The following is a 27,989-nucleotide window of genomic DNA, read 5'->3' on the forward strand; positions in this document are numbered from 1 at the left end:
CCTAATGCATTGTAGTCTGTGCTAAACATGTGATGGCAGGGGCCCCATATGCGGGGCTGCACCTTGCATTCTATGACTATGCAATGCATTCACTGGCTATGGATGTCATTCCTGATGCATTGTAGTCTGGGCTAAATATGTGATGGCAGAGACCCCATATGTGGGGCTGCACCTTGCATTCTATGACTATACAGGCATAAAATGCATTCACTGGCTATGGATGTCAATCCTGATGCATTGTAGTCTGGGCTAAACATGTGATGGCAGGGACCCCCTTGCAGGGCTGCTCCTTGCATTCTATACAGGCATACAATTAATTCACTGGCTATGGATGTCATTCCTGATGCATTGTAGTCTGGGTTAAACATGTGATGGCACGGACCCCATATGTGGGGCTGCACCTTGCATTCTATGACTATACAGGCATAAAATGCATTCACTGGCTATGGATGGCATTCCTGATCCATTGTAGTCTGGGCTATACATGTGGTGGCAGGGACCCCATATGCGGGGCTGCACCTTGCATTTTATGACCATACAGTATTACAATGCATTCACGGGCTATGGATGGAATTCCTGATGCATTGTAGTCAGGGCTAAACATGTGATGGCAGTGACCCCATATGCAGGGATGCCCCTTGCATTCTATGACTATACAGGCATGTAATGCATTAACTGGCTATGGATGGCATTCCTGATGCATTGTAGTTTGGGCTAAACATGTGATGGCAGGGATCCCATATGCACGCTTGTGCCTTGCATTTTATGACTATACAGGCATACAATGCATTCACTGGCTATGGCTGGCATTCCTGATGCATTGTAGACTCGGCTAAACATCTGATGGCATGGACCCGGTATGCAAGGCTGCACCTTGCATTCTATGACCATACAGGCATACAATGCATTCACTGGCTATGGATGGCATTTCTGATGCATTGTAGTCTGGGCTAAACATGTGGTGGCAAGGACCCCATATGCGGAGCTGCACCTTGCATTCTATGACCATACAATGCATTCACTGGCTATGGATGGCATTCCTGATGCATTGTAGTTTGGGCTAAACATGTGATGGCAGGGACCCCATATGCACGGCTGTAAATTGCATTCTATGACTATACAGGCATACAATGCATTCATTGGCTATGGATGGCATTCCTGATACATTGTAGTCTGGGCTAAATATTTGATGGCAGGGAATGCATATGCGGGCCTGCACCTTGCATTTTATGACTATACAGGCATACAATGCATTCACTGGCTATGGCTGGCATTCCTGATGCATTGTAGTCTGTACGAAACATGTGATGGCAGGGACCCCATATGCACGGCTGTACCTTGCATTCTATGACTATACAGGCATACAATGCATTCATTGGCTATAGATGGCATTCCTGATACATTGTAGTCTGGGCTAAACATGTGATGGCAGGGAGCCCATATGCAGGCCTGCACCTTGCATTCTATGACTATACAAGCGTGCAATGCATTAACTGGCTATGGACGGCATTCCAAATGCATTGTAGACTGGGCTAAACATCTAATGGCATGGACCCCATATGCAAGGCTGCACCTTGCATTCTATGACTATGCAGGCATACAATGCAGTCACTGGCTATGGATGGCATTCCTGATGCATTGTAGTCTGGGCTAAACATGTGATGGCAGGGATCCCATATGCGGGGCTGCACCTTGTATTTTATGACTATACAGGCATACAATGCATTCATGGGCTATGGATGACATTCCTGATGCATTGTAGTCTGGGCTAAACATGTGATGGCATGGAACCCATATGCAGGGCTGTACCTTGCATTCTATGACTATAAATGCATACAATTCATTCAATGGCTATGGATGGCATTCCTGGTACATTGTAGTCTGGGCTACACATGTGATGGCAGTGACCCCATATGCAGGGCTGCACCTTCCATTCCATGACTATACAGGCATTCAATGCATAAAATGGCTATGGATGGCATTCCTGATGCACTGTAGTCTGTACTAAACATGTGATGGCAGGGACCCCATATGCAGGACTGCACCTTGCATTCTATGACTATACAGGCATACAATGCATTCACTGGATATGGATGGCATTCCTGATGCACTGTAGTCTGGGCTAAACATGTGATTTCAGGGACCCCATATGCAGGGCTGCACCTTGCATTCTATGACTATACAATGCATTCACTGGCTATGGATGTCATTCCTGATGCACTGTAGTCTGGGCTAAACATGTGATAGAAGTGACCCCATATGCGGGGCTGGACCTTGCATTATATGACTATACAGGCATACAATGCATTAACGGGCTATGAATGGAATTCCTGATGTATTGTAGTCTGGGCTAAACATGTGATGGCAGGGACCCCATATGCAGGGCTGCACCTTGCATTCTATGACTATACAGGCATGCAATACATTAACTGCCTATGGATGGCATTCCTGGTGCATTGCAGTCTTTGCTAAACATGTGATGGCAGGGACCCCATATGCAGGGCTGCACCTTGCATTCTATGACTATGCAAGCACACAATGCATTCACTGGCTATGTGCGGTGTTCCTGATGCACTGTAGTCAGGGTTAAACATGTGATGGCAGGGACCCCATATGCAGGGCTGCACCTTGTATTCTATGACTATACAGGCATAAAATACATTCACTGGCTATGGATGGCATTCCTGATGCATTATAGTCTGTGCTAGACATGTGATGACAGGGACCACAAATACGGGGCTGCACCTTGCATTCTATGACTTTACATGCATACAATGCATTCACTGGCTATGGATGGCATTTCTGATGCATTGTAGTCTGGGCTAAACATGTGGTGGCAGGAACCCCATATGCGGGGCTGCACCTTGCATTCTATGACCATACAATGCATTCACTGGCTATGGATGGCATTCCTGATGCATTGTAGTTTGGGCTAAACATGTGATGGCAGGGATCCCATATGCACGCTTGTGCCTTGCATTTTATGACAATACAGGCATACAATGCATAAACTGGCTATGGCTGGCATTCCTGATGCATTGTAGACTCGGCTAAACATCTGATGGCATGGACCCCATATGCAAGGCTGCACCTTGCATTCTATGACCATACAGGCATACAATGCAGTCACTGGCTAGGGATGGCAATCCTGATGCATTGTAGTCTGGGCTAAACATGTGATGGCAGGGATCCCATATGCGGGGCTGCACCTTGTATTTTATGACTATACAGGCATACAATGCATTCATGGGCTATGGGTGGAATTCCTGATGCATTGTAGTCTGGGCTAAACATGTGATGGCATGGAACCCATATGCAGGGCTGCACCTGACATTCTATGAGTATAAAGGCATACAATTCATTCAATGGCTATGGATGGCATTCCTGGTGCATTGTAGTCTGGGCTACACATGTGATGGCAGTGACCCCATATGCAGGACTGCACCTCTCATTCTATGACTATACAGGCAACAATGCATTCACTGGCCATGGATGGCATTCCTGATGCACTGTAGTCTGGGCTAAACATGTGATGGCAGGGACCCCATATGCAGGGCTGCACCTTGCATTCTATGACTATATAGGCATACAATGCATTCACTGGCTATGGATGGCATTCCTAATGCATTGTAGTCTGTGCTAAAAATGTGATGGCATAGACCCCATATGCGGGGCTGCACCTTGCATTCTATGACTATACAATGCATTCACTGGCTCTGGATGTCATTCCTGATGCATTGTAGTCTGGGATAAACATGTGATGGCACTGACCCCATATGCAGGGCTGCACCTTGCATTCTATACAGGCATACAATGCATTCATTGGCTATAGATGGCATTCCTGATACATTGTAGTCTGGGCTAAACATGTGATGGCAGGGAGTCCATATGCAGGCCTGCACCTTGCATTCTATGACTATACAAGCGTGCAATGCATTAACTGGCTATGGACGGCATTCCTGATGCATTGTAGACTGGGCTAAACATCTAATGTCATGGACCCCATATGCAAGGCTGCACCTTGCATTCTATGAGTATGCAGGCATACAATGCAGTCACTGGCTATGGATGGCATTCCTGAAGCATTGTAGTCTGGGCTAAACATGTGATGGCAGGGATCCCATATGCGGGGCTGCACCTTGTATTTTATGACTATACAGGCATACAATGCATTCATGGACTATGGATGACATTCCTGATGCATTGTAGTCTGGGCTAAACATGTAATGGCATGGAACCCATATGCAGGGCTGTACCTTGCATTCTATGACTATAAAGGCATACAATTCATTCAATGGCTATGGATGGCATTCCTGGTACATTGTAGTCTGGGCTACACATGTGATGGCAGTGAACCCATATGCAGGGCTGCACCTTCCATTCCATGACTATACAGGCATTCAATGCATAAAATGGCTATGGATGGCATTCCTGATGCACTGTAGTCTGTACTAAACATGTGATGGCAGGGACCCTATATACAGGACTGCACCTTGCATTCTATTACTATACAGGCATACAATGCATTCACTGGCTATGGATGGCATTCCTGATGCACTGTAGTCTGGGCTAAACATGTGATTTCAGGGACCCCATATGCAGGGCTGCACCTTGCATTCTATGACTACACAATGCATTCACTGGCTATGGATGTCATTCCTGATGCACTGTAGTCTGGGCTAAACATGTGATAGAAGTGACCCCATATGCGGGGCTGGACCTTGCATTGTATGACTATACAGGCATACAATGCATTAACGGGCTATGAATGGAATTCCTGATGTATTGTAGTCTGGGCTAAACATGTGATGGCAGGGACCCCATATGCAGGGCTGCACCTTGCATTCTAGGACTATACAGGCACACAATGCATTCACTGGCTATGTGCGGTGTTCCTGATGCACTGTAGTCAGGGTTAAACATGTGATGGCAGGGACCCCATATGCAGGGCTGCACCTTGTAGTCTATGACTATAAAGGCATAAAATACATTCACTGGCTATGGATGGCATTCCTGATGCATTATAGTCTGTGCTAGACATGTGATGACAGGGACCACAAATACGGGGCTGCACCTTGCATTCTATGACTTTACAGGCATACAATGCATTCACTGGCTATGGATGGCATTTCTGATGCATTGTAGTCTGGGCTAAACATGTGGTGGCAGGGACCCCATATGCGGGGCTGCACCTTGCATTCTATGACCATACAATGCATTCACTGGCTATGGATGGCATTCCTGATGCATTGTAGTTTGGGCTAAACATGTGATGGCAGGGATCCCATATGCACGCTTGTGCCTTGCATTTTATGACAATACAGGCATACAATGCATTCACTGGCTATGGCTGGCATTCCTGATGCATTGTAGACTCGGCTAAACATCTGATGGCATGGACCCCGTATGCAAGGCTGCACCTTGTATTTTATGACTATAGAGGCATACAATGCATTCACGGGCTATGGGTGGAATTTCTGATGCATTGTAGTCTGGGCTAAACATGTGATGGCATGGAACCCATATGCAGGGCTGCACCTGACATTCTATGAGTATAAAGGCATACAATTCATTCAATGGCTATGGATGGCATTCCTGGTGCATTGTAGTCTGGGCTACACATGTGATGGCAGTGACCCCATATGCAGGACTGCACCTCTCATTCTATGACTATACAGGCAACAATGCATTCACTGGCCATGGATGGCATTCCTGATGCACTGTAGTCTGGGCTAAACATGTGATGGCAGGGACCCCATATGCAGGGCTGCACCTTGCATTCTATGACTATATAGGCATACAATGCATTCACTGGCTATGGATGGCATTCCTAATGCATTGTAGTCTGTGCTAAAAATGTGATGGCATAGACCCCATATGCGGGGCTGCACCTTGCATTCTATGACTTTACAATGCATTCACTGGCTCTGGATGTCATGCCTGATGCATTGTAGTCTGGGCTAAACATGTGATGGCACTGACCCCATATGCAGGGCTGCACCTTGTATTCTATAGAGGCATACAATGCATTCACTGGCTATGGATGTCATTCCTGATGCATTGTAGTCTGGGTTAAACATGTGATGGCAGGGACCCCATATGTGGGGCTGCACCTTGCATTCTATGACTATACAGGCATAAAATGCATTCACTGGGTAAGGATGGCATTCCTGATGCATTATAGTCTGGGCTAGACCTGTGATGGCAGGGACCCCAAATGCGGGGCTGCTCCTTGCATTCTATGACTCTACAGGCATACAATGCATTCTCTGGCTATGAATGTCATTCCTGATGCATTGTAGTCTGGGCTAAACATGTGATGGCAGGGACCCCATAGGCAGGGCTGCACCTTGCATTCTATGACTCTACAGGCATACAATGCATTCACTGGCTATGGATGTCATTCCTGATGCATTGTAGTCTGGGCTAAACATGTGATGGCAGGGACCCCATATACAGGACTGCTCCTTGCATTCTATACAGGCATACAATGCATTCACTGCCTATGGATGTCATTCCTGATGCATTGTAGTCTGGGCTAAACATGTGATGGCATGGAACCCATATGCAAGGCTGCACCTTGCATTCTATGAGTATAAAGGCATACAATTCATTCAATGGTTTTGGATGGCATTCCTGGTGCATTGTAGTCTGGGCTACACATGTGATGGCAGTGACCCCATATGCAGGGCTGCACCTTACATTCCATGACTATACAGGCATACAATGCGTTCACTGGCTATGGATGTCATTCCTGATGCATTGTAGTCTGGGTTAAACATGTGATGGCAGTGACCCCAAATGCGGGGCTGCACCCTTGCATTCTATGACTTTACAGGCATACAATGCATTCACTGGCTATGGATGGCATTTCTGATGCATTGTAGTCTGGGCTAGACATGTGATGGCAGGGATCCCATATGTGGGGCTGCACCTTGCATTCTATGACTATACAGGCATAAAATGCATTAACGGGCTATGAATGGAATTCCTGATGTATTGTAGTCTGGGCTAAACATGTGATGGCAGGGACCCCATATGCAGGGCTGCACCTTGCATTCTATGACTATACAGGCATACAATGCGTTCACTGGCTATGGATGGCATTCCTAATTCATTGTAGTCTGTGCTAAACATGTGATGGCAGGGGCCCCATATGCGGGGCTGCACCTTGCATTCTATGAGTATAAAGGCATACAATTCATTCAATGGCTATGGATGGCATTCCTGGTGCATTGTAGTCTGGGCTACACATGTGATGGCAGTGACCCCATATGCAGGACTGCACCTCTCATTCTATGACTATACAGGCAACAATGCATTCACTGGCCATGGATGGCATTCCTGATGCACTGTAGTCTGGGCTAAACATATGATGGCAGGGACCCCATATGCAGGGCTGCACCTTGCAATCTACGACTATATAGGCATACAATGCATTCACTGGCTGTGGATGGCATTCCTAATGCATTGTAGTCTGTGCTAAAAATGTGATGGCATAGACCCCATATGCGGGGCTGCACCTTGCATTCTATGACTATACAATGCATTCACTGGCTCTGGATGTCATTCCCGATGCATTGTAGACTGGGCTAAACATGTAATGGCACTGACCCCATATGCAGGGCTGCACCTTGCATTCTATACAGGCATACAATGCATTCACTGGCTATGGATGTCATTCCTGATGCATTGTAGTCTGGGTTAAACATGTGATGGCAGGGACCCCATATGTGGGGCTGCACCTTGCATTCTATGACTATACAGGCATAAAATGCATTCACTGGCTAAGGATGGCATTCCTGATGCATTATAGTCTGGGCTAGACATGTGATGGCAGGGACCCCATATACAGGACTGCTCCTTGTATTCTATACAGGCATACAATGCATTCACTGCCTATGGATGTCATTCCTGATGCATTGTAGTCTGGGCTAAACATGTGATGGCATGGAACCCATATGCAAGGCTGCACCTTGCATTCTATGAGTATAAAGGCATACAATTCATTCAATGGCTTTGGATGGCATTCCTGGTCCATTGTAGTCTGGGCTACACATGTGATGGCAGTGACCCCATATGCAGGGCTGCACCTTACATTCCATGACTATACAGGCATACAATGCGTTCACTGGCTATGAATGTCATTCCTGATGCATTGTAGTCTGGGCTAAACATGTGATGGCAGGGACCCCATATGCAGGGCTGCACTTTGCATTCTATGACTATACAGGCATACAATGCGTTCACTGGCTATGGATGGCATTCCTAATGCATTGTAGTCTGTGCTAAACATGTGATGGCAGGGGCCCCATATGCGGGGCTGCACCTTGCATTCTATGACTATGCAATGCATTCACTGGCTATGGATGTCATTCCTGATGCATTGTAGTCTGGGCTAAACATGTGATGGCAGAGACCCCATATGTGGGGCTGCACCTTGCATTCTATGACTATACAGGCATAAAATGCATTCACTGGCTATGGATGTCAATCCTGATGCATTATAGTCTGGGCTAAACATGTGATGGCAGGGACCCCCTATGCAGGGCTGCACCTTGCATTCTATGACTATACAATGCATTCACTGGCTATGGATGTCATTCCTGATGCACTGTAGTCTGGGCTAAACATGTGATAGAAGTGACCCCATATGCGGGGCTGGACCTTGCATTGTATGACTATACAGGCATACAATGCATTAACGGTCTATGAATGGAATTCCTGATTTATTGTAGTCTGGGCTAAACATGTGATGGCAGGGACCCCATATGCAGGGCTGCACCTTGCATTCTATGACTATACAGGCATGCAATGCATTAACTGCCTATGGATGGCATTCCTGCTGCATTGCAGTCTGGGCTAAACATGTGATGGCAGGGACCCCATATGCAGGGCTGCACCTTGCATTCTATGACTATACAGGCACACAATGCATTCACTGGCTATGTGCGGTGTTCCTGATGCACTGTAGTCAGGGTTAAACATGTGATGGCAGGGACCCCATATGCAGGGCTGCACCTTGTATTCTATGACTATACAGGCATAAAATACATTCACTGGCTATGGATGGCATTCCTGATGCATTATAGTCTGTGCTAGACATGTGATGACAGGGACCACAAATACGGGGCTGCACCTTGCATTCTATGACTTTACAGGCATACAATGCATTCACTGGCTATGGATGGCATTTCTGATGCATTGTAGTCTGGGCTAAACATGTGGTGGCAGGGACCCCATATGCGGGGCTGCACCTTGCATTCTATGACCATACAATGCATTCACTGGCTATGGATGGCGTTCCTGATGCATTGTAGTTTGGGCTAAACATGTGATGGCAGGGATCCCATATGCACGCTTGTGCCTTGCATTTTATGACAATACAGGTATACAATGCATTCACTGGCTATGGCTGGCATTCCTGATGCATTGTAGACTCGGCTAAACATCTGATGGCATGGACCCCGTATGCAAGGCTGCACCTTGCATTCTATGACCATACAGGCATACAATGCAGTCACTGGCTAGGGATGGCAATCCTGATGCATTGTAGTCTGGGCTAAACATGTGATTGCAGGGATCCCATATGCGGGGCTGCACCTTGTATTTTATGACTATACAGGCATACAATGCATTCACGGGCTATGGGTGGAATTCCTGATGCATTGTAGTCTGGGCTAAACATGTGATGGCATGGAACCCATATGCAGGGCTGCACTTGACATTCTATGAGTATAAAGGCATACATTTCATTCAATGGCTATGGATGGCATTCCTGGTGCATTGTAGTCTGGGCTACACATGTGATGGCAGTGACCCCATATGCAGGACTGCACCTCTCATTCTATGACTATACAGGCAACAATGCATTCACTGGCCATGGATGGCATTCCTGATGCACTGTAGTCTGGGCTAAACATGTGATGGCAGGGACCCCATATGCAGGGCTGCACCTTGCATTCTACGACTATATAGGCATACAATGCATTCACTGGCTATGGATGTCATTCCTGATGCATTGTAGTCTGTGCTAAAAATGTGATGGCATAGACCCCATATGTGGGGCTGCACCTTGCATTCTATGACTATACAGGCATAAAATGCATTCACTGGCTATGGATGTCAATCCTGATGCATTGTAGTCTGGGCTAAACATGTGATGGCAGGGACCCCCTTGCAGGGCTGCTCCTTGCACTCTATACAGGCATACAATTAATTCACTGGCTATAGATGTCATTCCTGATGCATTGTAGTCTGGGTTAAACATGTGATGGCACGGACCCCATATGTGGGGCTGCACCTTGCATTCTATGACTATACAGGCATAAAATGCATTCACTGGCTATGGATGACATTCCTGATGCATTATAGTCTGGGCTAGACATGTGATGGCAGGGACCCCAAATGCAGGGCTGCACCTTGCATTCTATGACTAAACAGGCATACAATGCGTTCACTGGCTATGGATGGGATTCCTGATCCATTGTAGTCTGGGCTAAACATGTGATGGCAGGGACCCCATATGCAGGTCTGCACCTTGCATTCTATGACTATACAGGCATAAAATGCGTTCACTGGCTATGGATGGTATTCCTGATGCATTATAGTCTGGGCTAGACATGTGATGGCAGGGACCCCAAATGCGGGGCTGCACCTTGCATTCTATGACTATACAGGCATACAATGCATTCACTGGCTATGGATGGCATTCCTGATCCATTGTAGTCTGGGCTAAACATGTGGTGGCAGGGACCCCATATGCGGGGCTGCACCTTGCATTTTATGACCATACAGTATTACAATGCATTCACGGGCTATGGATGGAATTCCTGATGCATTGTAGTCAGGGCTAAACATGTGATGGCAGTGACCTCATATGCAGGGATGCCCCTTGCATTCTATGACTATACAGGCATGCAATGCATTAACTGGCTATGGATGGCATTCCTGATGCATTGCAGTCTGGGCTAAACCTGTGGTGGCAGGGACCCCATATGCGGTTCTGCCCTTTGCATTCTATGACCATACAGGCATACAATGCATTCACTGGCTATGGATGGAATTCCTGATGCATTGAAGTCTGGGCTAAACATGTGATGTCAGGGACCCCATATTCGGGGCTGCACCTTGCATTCTATGACCATGCAATGCATTCACTGGCTATGGATGGCATTCCTCATGCATTGTAGTTTGGGCTAAACATGTGATGGCAGGGACCCCATATGCACGGCTGTACCTTGCATTCTATGACTATACAGGCATACAATGCATTCATTGGCTATGGATGGCATTCCAGATGCATTGTAGTCTGGGCTAAACATTTGATGGCAGGGAACCCATATGCGGGGCTGCACCTTGTATTTTATGACTATACAGGCATACAATGCTTTCACTGGCTATGGCTGGCATTCCTGATGCATTGTAGTCTGTACTAAACATGTGATGGCAGGGAGCCCATATGCAGGCCTGAACCTTGCATTCTATGACTATACAAGTGTGCAATGCATTAACTGGCTATGGACGGCATTCCTGATGCATTGTAGACTGGGCTAAACATCTGATGGCATGGTTCCCATATGCAAGGCTGCACCTTGCATTCTATGACTATATAGGCATACAATGCAGTCACTGGCTATGGATGGCATTCCTGATGCATTGTAGTCTGGGCTAAACATGTGATGGCAGGGATCCCATATGCGGGGCTGCACCTTGTATTTTATGACTATACAGGCATACAATTCATTCAATGGCTATGGATGGAATTCCTGGTGCATTGTAGTCTGGGCTACACATGTGATGGCAGTGACCCCATATGCAGGGCTGCACCTTGCATTCTATGACTATACAGGCATGCAATGCATAAACTGCCTATGGATGGCATTCCTGGTGCATTGCAGTCTGGGCTAAACATGTGATGGCAGGGACCCCATATGCAGGGCTGCACCTTGCATTCTATGACTATACAGGCATACAATGCATTCACTGGCTATGTGCGGTGTTCCTGATGCACTGTAGTCTGGGTTAAACATGTGATGGCAGGGACCCCATATGCAGGGCTGCACCTTGTATTCTATGACTACACAGGCATAAAATGCATTCACTGGCTATGGATGGCATTCCTGATGCATTATAGTTTGTGCTAGACATGTGATGACAGGGACCACAAATACGGGGCCGCACCTTGCATTCTATGACTTTACAGGCATACAATGCATTCACTGGCTATGGATGGCATTTCTGATGCATTGTAGTCTGGGCTAAACATGTGGTGGCAGGGACCCCATATGCGGGGCTGCACCTTGCATTCTATGACCATACAATGCATTCACTGGCTATGGATGGCATTCCTGATGCATTGTAGACTCGGCTAAACATCTGATGGCATGGACCCCGTATGCAAGGCTGCACCTTGCATTCTATGACCATACAGGCATACAATGCAGTCACTGGCTATGGATGGCATTCCTGATGCATTGTAGTCTGGGCTAAACATGTGATGGCAGGGGTCCCATATGCGGGGCTGCACCTTGTATTTTATGACTATACAGGCATACAATGCATTCACGGGCTATGGGTGGAATTCCTGATGCATTGTAGTCTGGGCTAAACATGTGATGGCATGGAACCCATATGCAGGGCTGCACCTTCCATTCCATGACTATACAGGCATTCAATGCATAAAATGGCTAAGGATGGCATTCCTGATGCATTATAGCCTGGGCTAGACATGTGATGGCAGGGACCCCAAATGCGGGGCTGCTCCTTGCATTCTATGACTCTACAGGCATACAATGCATTCTCTGGCTATGAATGTCATTCCTGATGCATTGTAGTCTGGGCTAAACATGTGATGGCAGGGACCCCATATGCAGGGCTGCACCTTGCATTCTATGACTCTACAGGCATACAATGCATTCTCTGGCTATGAATGTCATTCCTGATGCATTGTAGTCTGGGCTAGACATGTGATGGCAGGGACCCCATATACAGGGCTGCTCCTTGCATTCTATACAGGCATACAATGCATTCTCTAGCTATGGATGTCATTCCTGATGCATTGTAGTCTGTACTAAACATGTAATGGCAGGGAGCCCATATGCAGGCCTACACCTTGCATTCTATGACTATACAGGCATACACTGCATTCACTGGCTATGGATGGCATTCCTGGTGCATTGTAGTCTGGGCTACACATGTGATGGCAGTGACCCCATATGCAGGACTGCACCTCTCATTCTATGACTATACAGGCAACAATGCATTCACTGGCCATGGATGGCATTCCTGATGCACTGTAGTCTGGGCTAAACATGTGATGGCAGGGATCCCATATGAACACTTGTAACTTGCATTCTATGACTATGCAGGCAACAATGCATTCACTGGCTATGGATGGCATTCCTGATGCATTGTAGACTGGGCTAAACATGTGATGGCAGGGAGCCCATATGCAGGCCTGCACCTTGCATTTTATGACTATACAGGCATACAATGCATTCACTGGCTATGGATGGCATTCCTGGTGCATTGTAGTCTGGGCTACACATGTGATGGCAGTGACCCCATATGCAGGACTGCACCTCTCATTCTATGACTATACAGGCAACAATGCATTCACTGGCCATGGATGGCATTCCTGATGCACTGTAGTCTGGGCTAAACATGTGATGCAGGGACCCCATATGCAGGGCTGCACCTTGCATTCTACGACTATATAGGCATACAATGCATTCACTGGCTATGGATGGCATTCCTAATGCATTGTAGTCTGTGCTAAAAATGTGATGGCATAGACCCCATATGCGGGGCTGCACCTTGCATTCTATGACTATACAATGCATTCACTGGCTCTGGATGTCATTCCTGATGCATTGTAGTCTGGGCTATACATGTGATGGCACTGACCCCATATGCAGGGCTGCACCTTGCATTCTATACAGGCATACAATGCATTCACTGGCTATGGATGTCATTCCTGATGCATTGTAGTCTGGGTTAAACATGTGATGGCAGGGACCCCATATGTGGGGCTGCACCTTGCATTCTATGACTATACAGGCATAAAATGCATTCACTGGCTAAGGATGGCATTCCTGATGCATTATAGTCTGGGCTAGACATGTGATGGCAGGGACCCCATATACAGGACTGCTCCTTGTATTCTATGCAGGCATACAATGCATTCACTGCCTATGGATGTCATTCCTGATGCATTGTAGTCTGGGCTAAACATGTGATGGCATGGAACCCATATGCAAGGCTGCACCTTGCATTCTATGAGTATAAAGGCATACAATTCATTCAATGGCTTTGGATGGCATTCCTGATGCACTGTAGTCTGGGCTAAACATGTGATGCAGGGACCCCATATGCAGGGCTGCACCTTGCATTCTACGACTATATAGGCATACAATGCATTCACTGGCTATGGATGGCATTCCTAATGCATTGTAGTCTGTGCTAAACATGTGATGGCATAGACCCCATATGCGGGGCTGCACCTTGCATTCTATGACTATACAATGCATTCACTGGCTCTGGATGTCATTCCTGATGCATTGTAGTCTGGGCTAAACATGTGATGGCACTGACCCCATATGCAGGGCTGCACTTTGCATTCTATACAGGCATACAATGCATTCACTGGCTATGGATGTCATTCCTGATGCATTGTAGTCTGGGTTAAACATGTGATGGCAGGGACCCCATATGTGGGGCTGCACCTTGCATTCTATGACTATACAGGCATAAAATGCATTCACTGGCTAAGGATGGCATTCCTGATGCATTATAGTCTGTGCTAGACATGTGATGGCAGGGACCCCATATACAGGACTGCTCCTTGTATTCTATACAGGCATACAATGCATTCACTGCCTATGGATGTCATTCCTGAAGCATTGTAGTCTGGGCTAAACATGTGATGGCATGGAACCCATATGCAAGGCTGCACCTTGCATTCTATGAGTATAAAGGCATACAATTCATTCAATGGCTTTGGATGGCATTCCTGGTCCATTGTAGTCTGGGCTACACATGTGATGGCAGTGACCCCATATGCAGGGCTGCACCTTACATTCCATGACTATACAGGCATACAATGCGTTCACTGGCTATGAATGTCATTCCTGATGCATTGTAGTCTGGGCTAAACATGTGATGGCAGGGGCCCCATATGCGGGGCTGCACCTTGCATTCTATGACTATGCAATGCATTCACTGGCTATGGATGTCATTCCTGATGCATTGTAGTCTGGGTTAAACATGTGATGGCAGAGACCCCATATGTGGGGCTGCACCTTGCATTCTATGACTATACAGGCATAAAATGCATTCACGGGCTATGGATGTCAATTCTGATGCATTGTAGTCTGGGCTAAACATGTGATGGCATGGAACCCATATGCAGGGCTGCACTTGAAATTCTATGAGTATAAAGGCATACATTTCATTCAATGGCTATGGATGGCATTCCTGGTGCATTGTAGTCTGGGCTACACATGTGATGGCAGTGACCCCATATGCAGGACTGCACCTCTCATTCTATGACTATACAGGCAACAATGCATTCACTGGCCATGGATGGCATTCCTGATGCACTGTAGTCTGGGCTAAACATGTGATGGCAGGGACCCCATATGCAGGGCTGCACCTTGCATTCTACGACTATATAGGCATACAATGCATTCACTGGCTATGGATGTCATTCCTGATGCATTGTAGTCTGTGCTAAAAATGTGATGGCATAGACCCCATATGTGGGGCTGCACCTTGCATTCTATGACTATACAGGCATAAAATGCATTCACTGGCTATGGATGTCAATCCTGATGCATTGTAGTCTGGGCTAAACATGTGATGGCAGGGACCCCCTTGCAGGGCTGCTCCTTGCATTCTATACAGGCATACAATTAATTCACTGGCTATAGATGTCATTCCTGATGCATTGTAGTCTGGGTTAAACATGTGATGGCACGAACCCCATATGTGGGGCTGCACCTTGCATTCTATGACTATACAGGCATAAAATGCATTCACTGGCTATGGATGACATTCCTGATGCATTATAGTCTGGGCTAGACATGTGATGGCAGGGACCCCAAATGCAGGGCTGCACCTTGCATTCTATGACTAAACAGGCATACAATGTGTTCACTGGCTATGGATGGGATTCCTGATCCATTGTAGTCTGGGCTAAACATGTGATGGCAGGGACCCCATATGCAGGTCTGCACCTTGCATTCTATGACTATACAGGCATAAAATGCGTTCACTGGCTATGGATGGTATTCCTGATGCATTATAGTCTGGGCTAGACATGTGATGGCAGGGACCCCAAATGCGGGGCTGCACCTTGCATTCTATGACTATACAGGCATACAATGCATTCACTGGCTATGGATGGCATTCCTGATCCATTGTAGTCTGGGCTAAACATGTGGTGGCAGGGACCCCATATGCGGGGCTGCACCTTGCATTTTATGACCATACAGTATTACAATGCATTCACAGGCTATGGATGGAATTCCTGATGCATTGTAGTCAGGGCTAAACATGTGATGGCAGTGACCCCAAATGCAGGGATGCCCCTTGCATTCTATGACTATACAGGCATGCAATGCATTAACTGGCTATGGATGGCATTCCTGATGCATTGCAGTCTGGGCTAAACCTGTGGTGGCAGGGACCCCATATGCGGTTCTGCCCTTTGCATTCTATGACCATACAGGCATACAATGCATTCACTGGCTATGGATGGAATTCCTGATGCATTGAAGTCTGGGCTAAACATGTGATGTCAGGGACCCCATATGCGGGGCTGCACCTTGCATTCTATGACCATGCAATGCATTCACTGGCTATGGATGGCATTCCTCATGCATTGTAGTTTGGGCTAAACATGTGATGGCAGGGACCCCATATGCACGGCTGTACCTTGCATTCTATGACTATACAGGCATACAATGCATTCATTGGCTATGGATGGCATTCCTGATGCATTGTAGTCTGGGCTAAACATGTGATGGCAGGGAACCCATATGCGGGGCTGCACCTTGTATTTTATGACTATACAGGCATACAATGCTTTCACTGGCTATGGCTGGCATTCATGATGCATTGTAGTCTGTACTAAACATGTGATGGCAGGGAGCCCATATGCAGGCCTGAACCTTGCATTCTATGACTATACAAGTGTGCAATGCATTAACTGGCTATGGACGGCATTCCTGATGCATTGTAGACTGGGCTAAACATCTGATGGCATGGATCCCATATGCAAGGCTGCACCTTGCATTCTATGACTATACAGGCATACAATGCAGTCACTGGCTATGGATGGCATTCCTGATGCATTGTAGTCTGGGCTAAACATGTGATGGCAGGGATCCCATATGCGGGGCTGCACCTTGTATTTTATGACTATACAGGCATACAATTCATTCAATGGCTATGGATGGAATTCCTGGTGCATTGTAGTCTGGGCTACACATCTGATGGGAGTGACCCCATATGCAGGACTGCACCTTCCATTCCATGACTATACAGGCATTCAATGCATAAAATGGCTATGGATGGCATTCCTGATGCACCGTAGTCTGTGCTAAACATGTGATGGCAGGGACCCCATATGCAGGACTGCACCTTGCATTCTATGACTATACAGGCAACAATTCATTCTCTGGCCATGGATGGCATTCCTGATGCATTGCAGTCTGGGCTAAACGTGATGGCAGGGACCCCATATGCAGGGCTGCACCTTGCATTCTATGACTATACAGGCATACAATGCATTCACTGGCTATGGATGGCATTCCTAATGCATTGAAGTCTGTGCTAAAAATGTGATGGCATAGACCCCATATGCGGGGCTGCACCTTGCATTCTATGACTATACAATGCATTCACTGGCTCTGGATTTCATTTGTGATGCATTGTAGTCTGGGCTAAAGATGTGATAGCAGGGACCCCATATGCAGGGCTGCACCTTGCATTCTATACAGGCATACCATGCATTCACTGGCTATGGATGTCATTCCTGATGCATTGTAGTCTGGGTTAAACATGTGATGGCAGTGACCCCAAATGCGGGGCTGCACCCTTGCATTCTATGACTTTACAGGCATACAATGCATTCACTGGCTATGGATGGCATTTCTGATGCATTGTAGTCTGGGCTAGACATGTGATGGCAGGGATCCCATATGTGGGGCTGCACCTTGCATTCTATGACTATACAGGCATAAAATGCATTCACTGGCTATGGATGGCATTCCTGATGCATTATAGTCTGGGCTAGACATGTGATGGCAGTGACCCCAAATGCGGGGCTGCACCTTGTATTCTATGACTATACAGGCATACAATGCATTCACTGGCTATGGATGGCATTCCTGATCCATTGTAGTCTGGGCTAAACATGCGATGGCAGGGACCCCATATGCGGGTCTGCACCTTGAATTCTATGACCATACAATGCATTCACTGGCTATGGATGGCATTCCTGATGCACTGCAGTCTGGGCTAAACATGTGATGGCAGTGACCCCATATGTGGGGCTGCACATTGCATTCTATGACTATACAGGCATAAAATGCATTCACTGGCTATAGATGGCATTCCTAATGCATTGTAGTCTGTGCTAAACATGTGATGGCAGAGACCCCATATGCAGGACTGCACCTTGCATTCTATGACTATACAGGCAACAATGCATTCACTGGCTATGGATGGCATTCCTGATGCAATGTATTCTGGGCTAAACATGTGATGGCAGGGACCCCATATGCAGGGCTGCACCTTGCATTCTATGACTATACAGGCATACAATGCATTCACTGGCTATAGATGGCATTCCTAATGCATTGTAGTCTGTGCTAAACATGTGATGGCAGAGACCCCATATGCAGGACTGCACCTTGCATTCTATGACTATACAGGCAACAATGCATTCACTGGCTATGGATGTCATTCCTGATGCATTGTAGTCTTAGCTAAACATGTGATGGCAGGGACCCCATATGCAAGGCTGTACCTTGCATTCTATGACTATACAGGCATACAATACATTCACTGGCTATGGATGGCATTCCTGATGCATTGTAGTCTGGGCTAAACATGTGATGGCAGGGACCCCATATGCAGGGCTGCACCTTGCATTCTATGACTATACAGGCATGCAATGCATTAACTGCCTATGTATGGCATTCCTGGTGCATTGCAGTCTGGGCTAAACATGTGATGGCAGGGACCCCATATGCAGGGCTGCACCTTGCATTCTATGACTATACAGGCATACAATGCATTCACTGGCTATGTGCGGTGTTCCTGATGCACTGTAGTCTGGGTTAAACATGTGATGGCAGTGACCCCATATGCAGGGCTGCAACTTGTATTCTATGACTACGCAGGCATAAAATGCATTCACTGGCTATGGATGGCATTCCTGATGCATTATAGTCTGTGCTAGACATGTGATGACAGGGACCACAAATACGGGGCCGCACCTTGCATTCTATGACTTTACAGGCATACAATGCATTCACTGGCTATGGATGGCATTTCTGATGCATTGTAGTCTGGGCTAAACATGTGGTGGCAGGGACCCCATATGCGGGGCTGCACCTTGCAGTCTATGACCATACAATGCATTCACTGGCTATGGATGGCATTCCTGATGCATTGTAGACTCGGCTAAACATCTGATGGCATGGACCCCGTATGCAAGGCTGCACCTTGCATTCTATGACCATACAGGCATACAATGCAGTCACTGGCTATGGATGGCATTCCTGATGCATTGTAGTCTGGGCTAAACATGTGATGGCAGGGGTCCCATATGCGGGGCTGCACCTTGTATTTTATGACTATATAGGCATACAATGCATTCACGGGCTATGGGTGGAATTCCTGATGCATTGTAGTCTGGGCTAAACATGTGATGGCATGGAACCCATGTGCAGGGCTGCACCTTCCATTCCATGACTATACAGGCATTCAATGCATAAAATGGCTAAGGATGGCATTCCTGATGCATTATAGTCTGGGCTAGACATGTGATGTTAGGGACCCTAAATGCGGGGCTGCTCCTTGCATTCTATGACTCTACAGGCATACAATGCATTCTCTGGCTATGAATGTCATTCCTGATGCATTGTAGTCTGGGCTAAACATGTGATGGCAGGGACCCCATATGCAGGGCTGCACCTTGCATTCTATGACTCTACAGGCATACAATGCATTCTCTGGCTATGAATGTCATTCCTGATGCATTGTAGTCTGGGCTAAACATGTGATGGCAGGGACCCCATATACAGGGCTGCTCCTTGCATTCTATACAGGCATACAATGCATTCTCTGGCTATGGATGTCATTCCTGATGCATTGTAGTCTGTACTAAACATCTAATGGCAGGGAGCCCATATGCAGGCCTGCACCTTGCATTCTATGACTATACAGGCATACACTGCATTAACTGGCTATGGATGGTATTCCTGATGCATTGTAGTCTGGGCTAAACATGTGATGGCAGGGACCCCATATGCAGGGCTGCACCTTGCATTTTATGACTATACAGGCATGCAATGCATTCACAGGCTATGGATGGAATTCCTGATGCATTATAGTCTGGGCTAGACATGTGATGGCAGGGACCCCAAATGCGGCTGCACCTTGCATTCGATGACTATGCAGGCATGCAATGCATTCACTGGCTATGGATGGCAGTCCTGATGCATTGAAGTCTGGGCTAAACATCTGATGGCAGGGACTCCATATGCAGGGCTGCACCTTGCATTCTATGACTATACAGGCATGCAATGCATTCACAGGCTATGGATGGAATTCCTAATGCATTATAGTCTGGGCTAGACATGTGATGGCAGGGACCCCAAATGCGGCTGCACCTTGCATTCTATGACTATGCAGGCATGTAATGCATTCACTGGCTATGGATGGCAGTCCTGATGCATTGAAGTCTGGGCTAAACATCTGATGGCAGGGACCCCATATGCAGGGCTGCACCTTGCATTCTATGACTATACAGGCATGCAATGCATTAACTGGCAATGGATGCCATTCCTGATGCATTGCAGTCTGGGCAAAACATGTGATGGCTGGGACCCCATATGCGGTTCTGCCCCTTGCATTATATGACCATACACGCATACAATGCATTCACTGGCTATGGATGGCATTACTGATGCATTGTAGTCTGGGTTAAACATGTGATGGCACGGACCCCATATGTGGGGCTGCACCTTGCATTCTATGACTATACAGGCATAAAATGCATTCACTGGATATGGATGGCATTCCTGATGCATTATAGTCAGGGCTAGACATGTGATGGCAGGGAGCCCAAATGCGGGGCTGCACCTTGCATTCTATGACTATACAGGCATACAATGCGTTCACTGGCTATGGATGGCATTCCTGATCATTTGTAGTCTGGGCTAAACATGTGGTGGCAGGGACCCCATATGCGGGGCTGCACCGTGCATTCTATGACCATACAACGCATTCACTGGCTATGGATAGCATAGCCGATGCATTGCAGTCTGGGCTAAACATGTGATGGCAGGGACCCCATATGCAAGGCTGTACCTTGCATTCTATGACTATACAGGCATACAATGCATTCACTGGCTATGGATGGCATTCCTGATGCATTGTAGTCTGGGCTAAACATGTGATGGCAGGGACCACATATGCAGGGCTGCACCTTGCATTCTATGACTATACAGGCATGCAATGCATTCACTGGCTATAGATGGCATTCCTGATGCATTGCAGTCTGGGCTAAACATGTGATGGCAGGGACCCCATATGAGGGGCTGCACCTTGCATTCTATTACTATACAGGCATAACATGCATTCACTGCTATGGATGGCATTCCTGATGCATTGTAGTCTGGGCTAAACATGTGGTGGCAGGGACCCCATATGCGGGGCTGCCACTTGCATTCTATGACCATACAATGCATTTAGTGGCTATGGATGGCATTCCTGATGCATTGTAGTCTGGGCTAAACATCTGATGGCAGGGAACCCATATGCAAGTCTGCACCTTGCATTCTATGACTATACAGGCATACAATGCAGTCATTGGCTATGGATGGCATTCCTGATGCATTGTAGTCTGTACTAAACATGTGATGGCAGGGACCCCATATGTAAGGCTGCACCTTGCATTTTATGACTATACAGGCATACAATGCATTCACTGGCCATGGATGGCATTCCTGATGCATTGTAGCCTGTACTAAATATGTGCTGGCAGGGAGCTCTTATGCAGGCCTGCACCTTGCATTCTGTGACTACATAGATGTGCAATGCATTAACTGGCTATGGATGGCATTCCTGATGCATTGTAGACTGGGCTAAACATCTGATGCAGGGACCCCATATGCAAGGCTACACATTTGCATTCTACGACTATACATGCATACAATGCAGTCACTGGCTATGGATGGCATTCCTGATGCATTGTAGTCTTGGCTAAACATGTGATGGCAGGGACCCCATATGCGGGGCTGCACCTTGCATTTAATGACTATACAGGCATACAATGCATTCACAGGCTATGGATGGAATTCCTGATGCATTATAGTCTGGGCTAGACATGTGATGGCAGGGACCCCAAAAGCGACTGCACCCTGCATTCTATGACTATACAGGCATGCAATGCATTCACTGGCTATGGATGGCAGTCCTGATGCATTGTAATCTGGGCTAAACATGTGATGGCAGGGACCCCAAATGCGGGTCTGCACCTTGCATTCTATGACCATTCAATGCATTCACTGGCTATGGATGGCATTCCGGATGCAATGTTGTCTGGGCTAAACATGTGATGGCAGGGACCCCATATTCAGACCTGCACCTTGCATTCTATGACTATACAGGCGTGCAATGCATTAACTGGCTATGGATGGCATTCCTGATGCATTGTATACTGGGCTAAACATGTGATGGCAGTGACCCCAAATGCGGGTCTGCACCTTGCATTCTATGGCCATTCAATGCATTCACTGGCTATGGATGGCATTCCGGATGCAATGTTGTCTGGGCTAAACATGTGATGGCAGGGACCCCATATTCAGGCCTGCACCTTGCATTCTATGACTATACAGGCATACAATGCATTCACTGGCTATGGTTGGCATTCTGATTCATTATAGTCTAAGCTAAACATGTGATGGCAGGAACCCCATATGCGGGGCTGCACCTTGCATTTTTGACTATAGAGGCATACAATGCATTCACTGACTATGGATGGCATTCCTGATGCACTGTAGTCTGGGCTAAACATGTGATGGCAGGGACCCCATATGCAAGGCTGCACCTTGCATTTTATGACTATACAGGCATACAATGCATTAACTGGCTACAGATGGCATTCCTGATGCATTGTAGTCTGGGCTAAACATGTGATGGCAGGGACCCCATATGCAGGGCTGCACCTTGCATTTTATGACTATACAGGCATGCAAAGCATTCACAGGCTTTGGATGGAATTCCTGATGCATTATAGTCTGGGCTAGACATGTGATGGCAATGACCCAAAATGCGGATGCACCTTGCATTCTATGACTATGCAGGCATTCAATGCATTCACAACCTATGGATGAAATTCCTGATGCATTGTAGTCTGGGCTAAACATGTGATGGCATGGAACCCATATGCAGGGCTGCACCTTGCATTCTATGACTATAAAGGCATACAATTCATTCAATGGCTATGGGTGGCATTCCTGGTGCATTGTAGTCTGGGCAACACATGTGATGGCAGTGACCCCATATGTAGGGCTGCACCTTCCATTTCATGACTATACAGGCATTCAATGCATAAAATGGCTATGGATGGCATTCCTGATGCACTGTAGTCTGTATTAAACATGTGATGGCAGGGACCCCATATGCAGGACTGCACAATGCATTGTATGACTATACAGGCAACAATGCATTCACTGGCTATGGATGGCATTCCTGATGCACTGTAGTCTGGGCTAAACATGTGATGGCAGGTACCCCATATGCAGGGCTGCACCTTGCATTCTATGACTATACAGGCATACAATGCATTCACTGGCTATAGATGGCATTCTTAATGCATTGTAGTCTGTGCTAAACATGTAATGGCAGAGACCCCATATGCTGGGCTGCACCTTGTATTCTATGACTATACAATGCATTCACTGGCTATGGATGTCATTCCTGATGCATTGTAGTCTGGGCTAAACATGTGATGGCAGGGACCCCATATGCAAGGCTGTACCTTGCATTCTATGACTATACAGGCATACAATGCATTCACTGGCTATGGATGGCATTCCTGATGCATTGTAGTCTGGGCTAAACATGTGATGGCAGGTAGCCCATATGCAGGCATGCACCTTGCCTTCTATAACTATACAGGCATGCAATGCATTAATTTGGCTACGGATGGAATTCCTGATGCATTGTAGACTGGGCTAAACATCTGATGGCAGGGACCCCATAGGCGGTGCTGCATCTTGCATTGTATGACTATACAGGCATACAATGCATTCACGGGCTATGGATGGAATTCCTGATGTATTGTAGTCTGGGCTAAATATGTGATGGCAGGGACCTCATATGCAGGACTGCACCTTGCATTCTATGACTATACAGGCATGCAATGCATTAACTGGCTATGGATGGCATTCCTGCTGCTTTGCAGTCTGGGCTAAACATGTGGTGGCAGGGGCCCCATATGCGGTTCTGCCCCTTGCATTCTATGACAATACAGGCATACAATGCATTCACTGGCTATGTGCGGTGTTCCTGATGCACTGTAGTCTGGGTTAAACAAGTGATGGCAGGGACCCCATATGCAGGGCTGCACCTTGTATTCTATGACCATACAGGCATAAAATGCATTAACTGGCTATGGATGGCATTTCTGATGCATTGTAGTCTGGGCTAAACATGTGGTGGCAGGGACCCCATATGCGGGGCTGCACCTTGCATTCTATGACCATACAATGCATTCACTGGCTATGGATGACATTCCTGATGCATTGTAGTTTGGGCTAAACATGTGATGGCAGGGATCCCATATGCACGCTTGTACCTTGCATTCTATGAGTATGCAGGCAACAATGCATTCACTGGCTATGGATGGCATTCTTGATGCATTGTAGTCTGGGCTAAACATCTGATGGCAGGGACCCCATATGCAAGGCTGCACCTTGCATTCTATGACTATACAGGCATACAATGCATTCACTGGCTATGGATGGCAATCCGATTCATTATAGTCTAAGCTAAACATGTGATGGCAGGAACCCCATATGCGGGGCTGCACCTTGCATTCTATGACTATAGAGGCATACAATGCATTCACTGACTATGGATGACATTCCTGATGCACTGTAGTCTGGGCTAAACATGTGATGGCAGGGAGCCCATATGCAGGCCTGCACCTTGCATTTTATGACTATACAGGCATACAATGCATTCACTGGCTATGGATGGCATTCCTGATGCAATGTAGTCTGTGCTACACATGTGATGGCAGGGAGCCCATATGCAGGCCTGCACCTTGCATTCTATGACTATAGAGGCATACAATGCATTCACTGACTATGGATGGCATTCCTGATGCACTGTAGTCTGAGCTAAACATGTGATGGCAGGGACCCCATATGCAAGGCTGCACCTTGCATTTTATGACTATACAGGCATACAATGCATTAACTGGCTACGGATGGCATTCCTGATCCATTGTAGTCTGGTCTAAACATGTGATGGCAGGGACCCCATATGCAGGGCTGCACCTTGCATTTTATGACTATACAGGCATGCAATGCATTCACAGGCTTTGGATGGAATTCCTGATGCATTATAGTCTGGGCTAGACATGTGATGGCAATGACCCCAAATGCGGCTGCACCTTGCATTCTATGACTATGCAGGCATGCAATGCATTCACTGGCAGTCCTGATGCATTGCAGTCTGGGCTAAACATGTGATGGCAGGGATCCCATATGCGGGGCTGCACCTTGTATTTTATGACTATACAGCCATACAATGCATTCACGAGCTATGGATGAAATTCCTGATGCATTGTAGTCTGGGCTAAACATGTGATGGCATGGAACCCATATGCAGGGCTGCACCTTGCATTCTATGACTATAAAGGCATACAATTGATTCAATGGCTATGGGGGCATTCCTGGTGCATTGTAGTCTGGGCTAAACATGTGATGGCAGTGACCCCATATGCAGGGCTGCACCTTGCATTCTATGACTATACAGGCATACAATGCATTCACTGGCTATAGATGGCATTCCTAATGCATTGTAGTCTGTGCTAAACATGTGATGGCAGAGACCCCATATGCTGGGCTGCACCTTGCATTCTATGACTATACAATTCATTCACTGGCTATGGATGTCATTCCTGATGCATTGTAGTCTGGGCTAAACATGTGATGGCAGGGACCCCATATGCAAGGCTGTACCTTGCATTCTATGACTATACAGGCATCCAATGCATTAACTGGCTATGGATGGCATTCCTGATGCTTTGCAGTCTGGGCTAAACATGTGATGGCAGGGAGCCCATATGCAGGCATGCACCTTGCCTTCTATAACTATACAGGCATGCAATGCATTAACTGGCTACGGATGGCATTCCTGATGCATTGTAGACTGGGCTAAATATCTGATGGCAGGGACCCCATAGGCGGGGCTGCACCTTGCATTGTATGACTATACAGGCATACAATGCATTCACGGGCTATAGATGGAATTCCTGATGTATTGTAGTCTGGGCTAAACATGTGATGGCAGGGACCTCATATGCAGGACTGCACCTTGCATTCTATGACTATACAGGCATGCAATGCATTAACTGGCTATGGATGGCATTCCTGATGCTTTGCAGTCTGGGCTAAACATGTGGTGGCAGGGGCCCCATATGCGGTTCTGCCCCTTTCATTCTATGACAATACAGGCATACAATGCATTCACTGGCTATGTGCGGTGTTCCTAATGCACTGTAGTCTGGGTTAAACAAGTGATGGCAGAGACCCCATATGCAGGGCTACACCTTGTATTCTATGACTATACAGGCATAAAATGCATTCACTGGCTATGGATGGCATTTCTGATGCATTGTAGTCTGGGCTAAACATGTGGTGGCAGGGACCCCATATGCGGGGCTGCACCTTGCATTCTATGACCATACAATGCATTCACTGGCTATGGATGGCATTCCTGATGCATTGTAGTTTGGGTTAAACATGTGATGGCAGGGATCCCATATGCACGCTTGTACCTTGCATTTTATGACTATACAGGCATACAATGCATTCACTGGCTATGGATGGCATTCCTGATGCATTGTAGTCTGGGCTAAACATGTGATGGCAGGGACCCCATATGCAGGGCTGCACCTTGCATTTTATGACTATACATGCATACAATGCATTCACTGGCTATGGCTGGCATTCCTGATGCATTGTAGTCTGTACTAAACATGTGATGGCAGGGAGCCCATATGCAGGCCTGCACCTTGCATTCTATGACTATACAAGCATGCAATGCATTAACTGGCTATGGACGGCATTCCTGATGCATTGTAGACTGGGCTAAACATCTGATGGCATGGAACCCGTATGCAAGGCTGCACCTTGCATTCTATGACTATACAGGCATACAATGCAGTCACTGGCTATGGACGGCATTCCTGATGCATTGTAGTCTGGGCTAAACATGTGATGGCAGGGATCCCATATGCGGGGCTGCACCTTGTATTTCATGACTTTACAGGCATACAATTCATTCAATGGTTATGGATGGCATTCCTGGTGCATTGTAGTCTGGGCTACACATGTGATGGCAGTGACCCCATATGCAGGGCTGCACCTTCCATTCCATGACTATACAGGCATTCAATGCATAAAATGGATATGGATGGCATTCCTGATGCACTGTAGTCTGTACTAAACATGTGA

This window comes from Ambystoma mexicanum, chromosome 2q, assembly GCF_040938575.1.
Source record: "Ambystoma mexicanum isolate Mex_15411 chromosome 2q, UKY_AmexF1_1, whole genome shotgun sequence".
Taxonomy (NCBI): Eukaryota; Metazoa; Chordata; class Amphibia; order Caudata; family Ambystomatidae; genus Ambystoma; species Ambystoma mexicanum.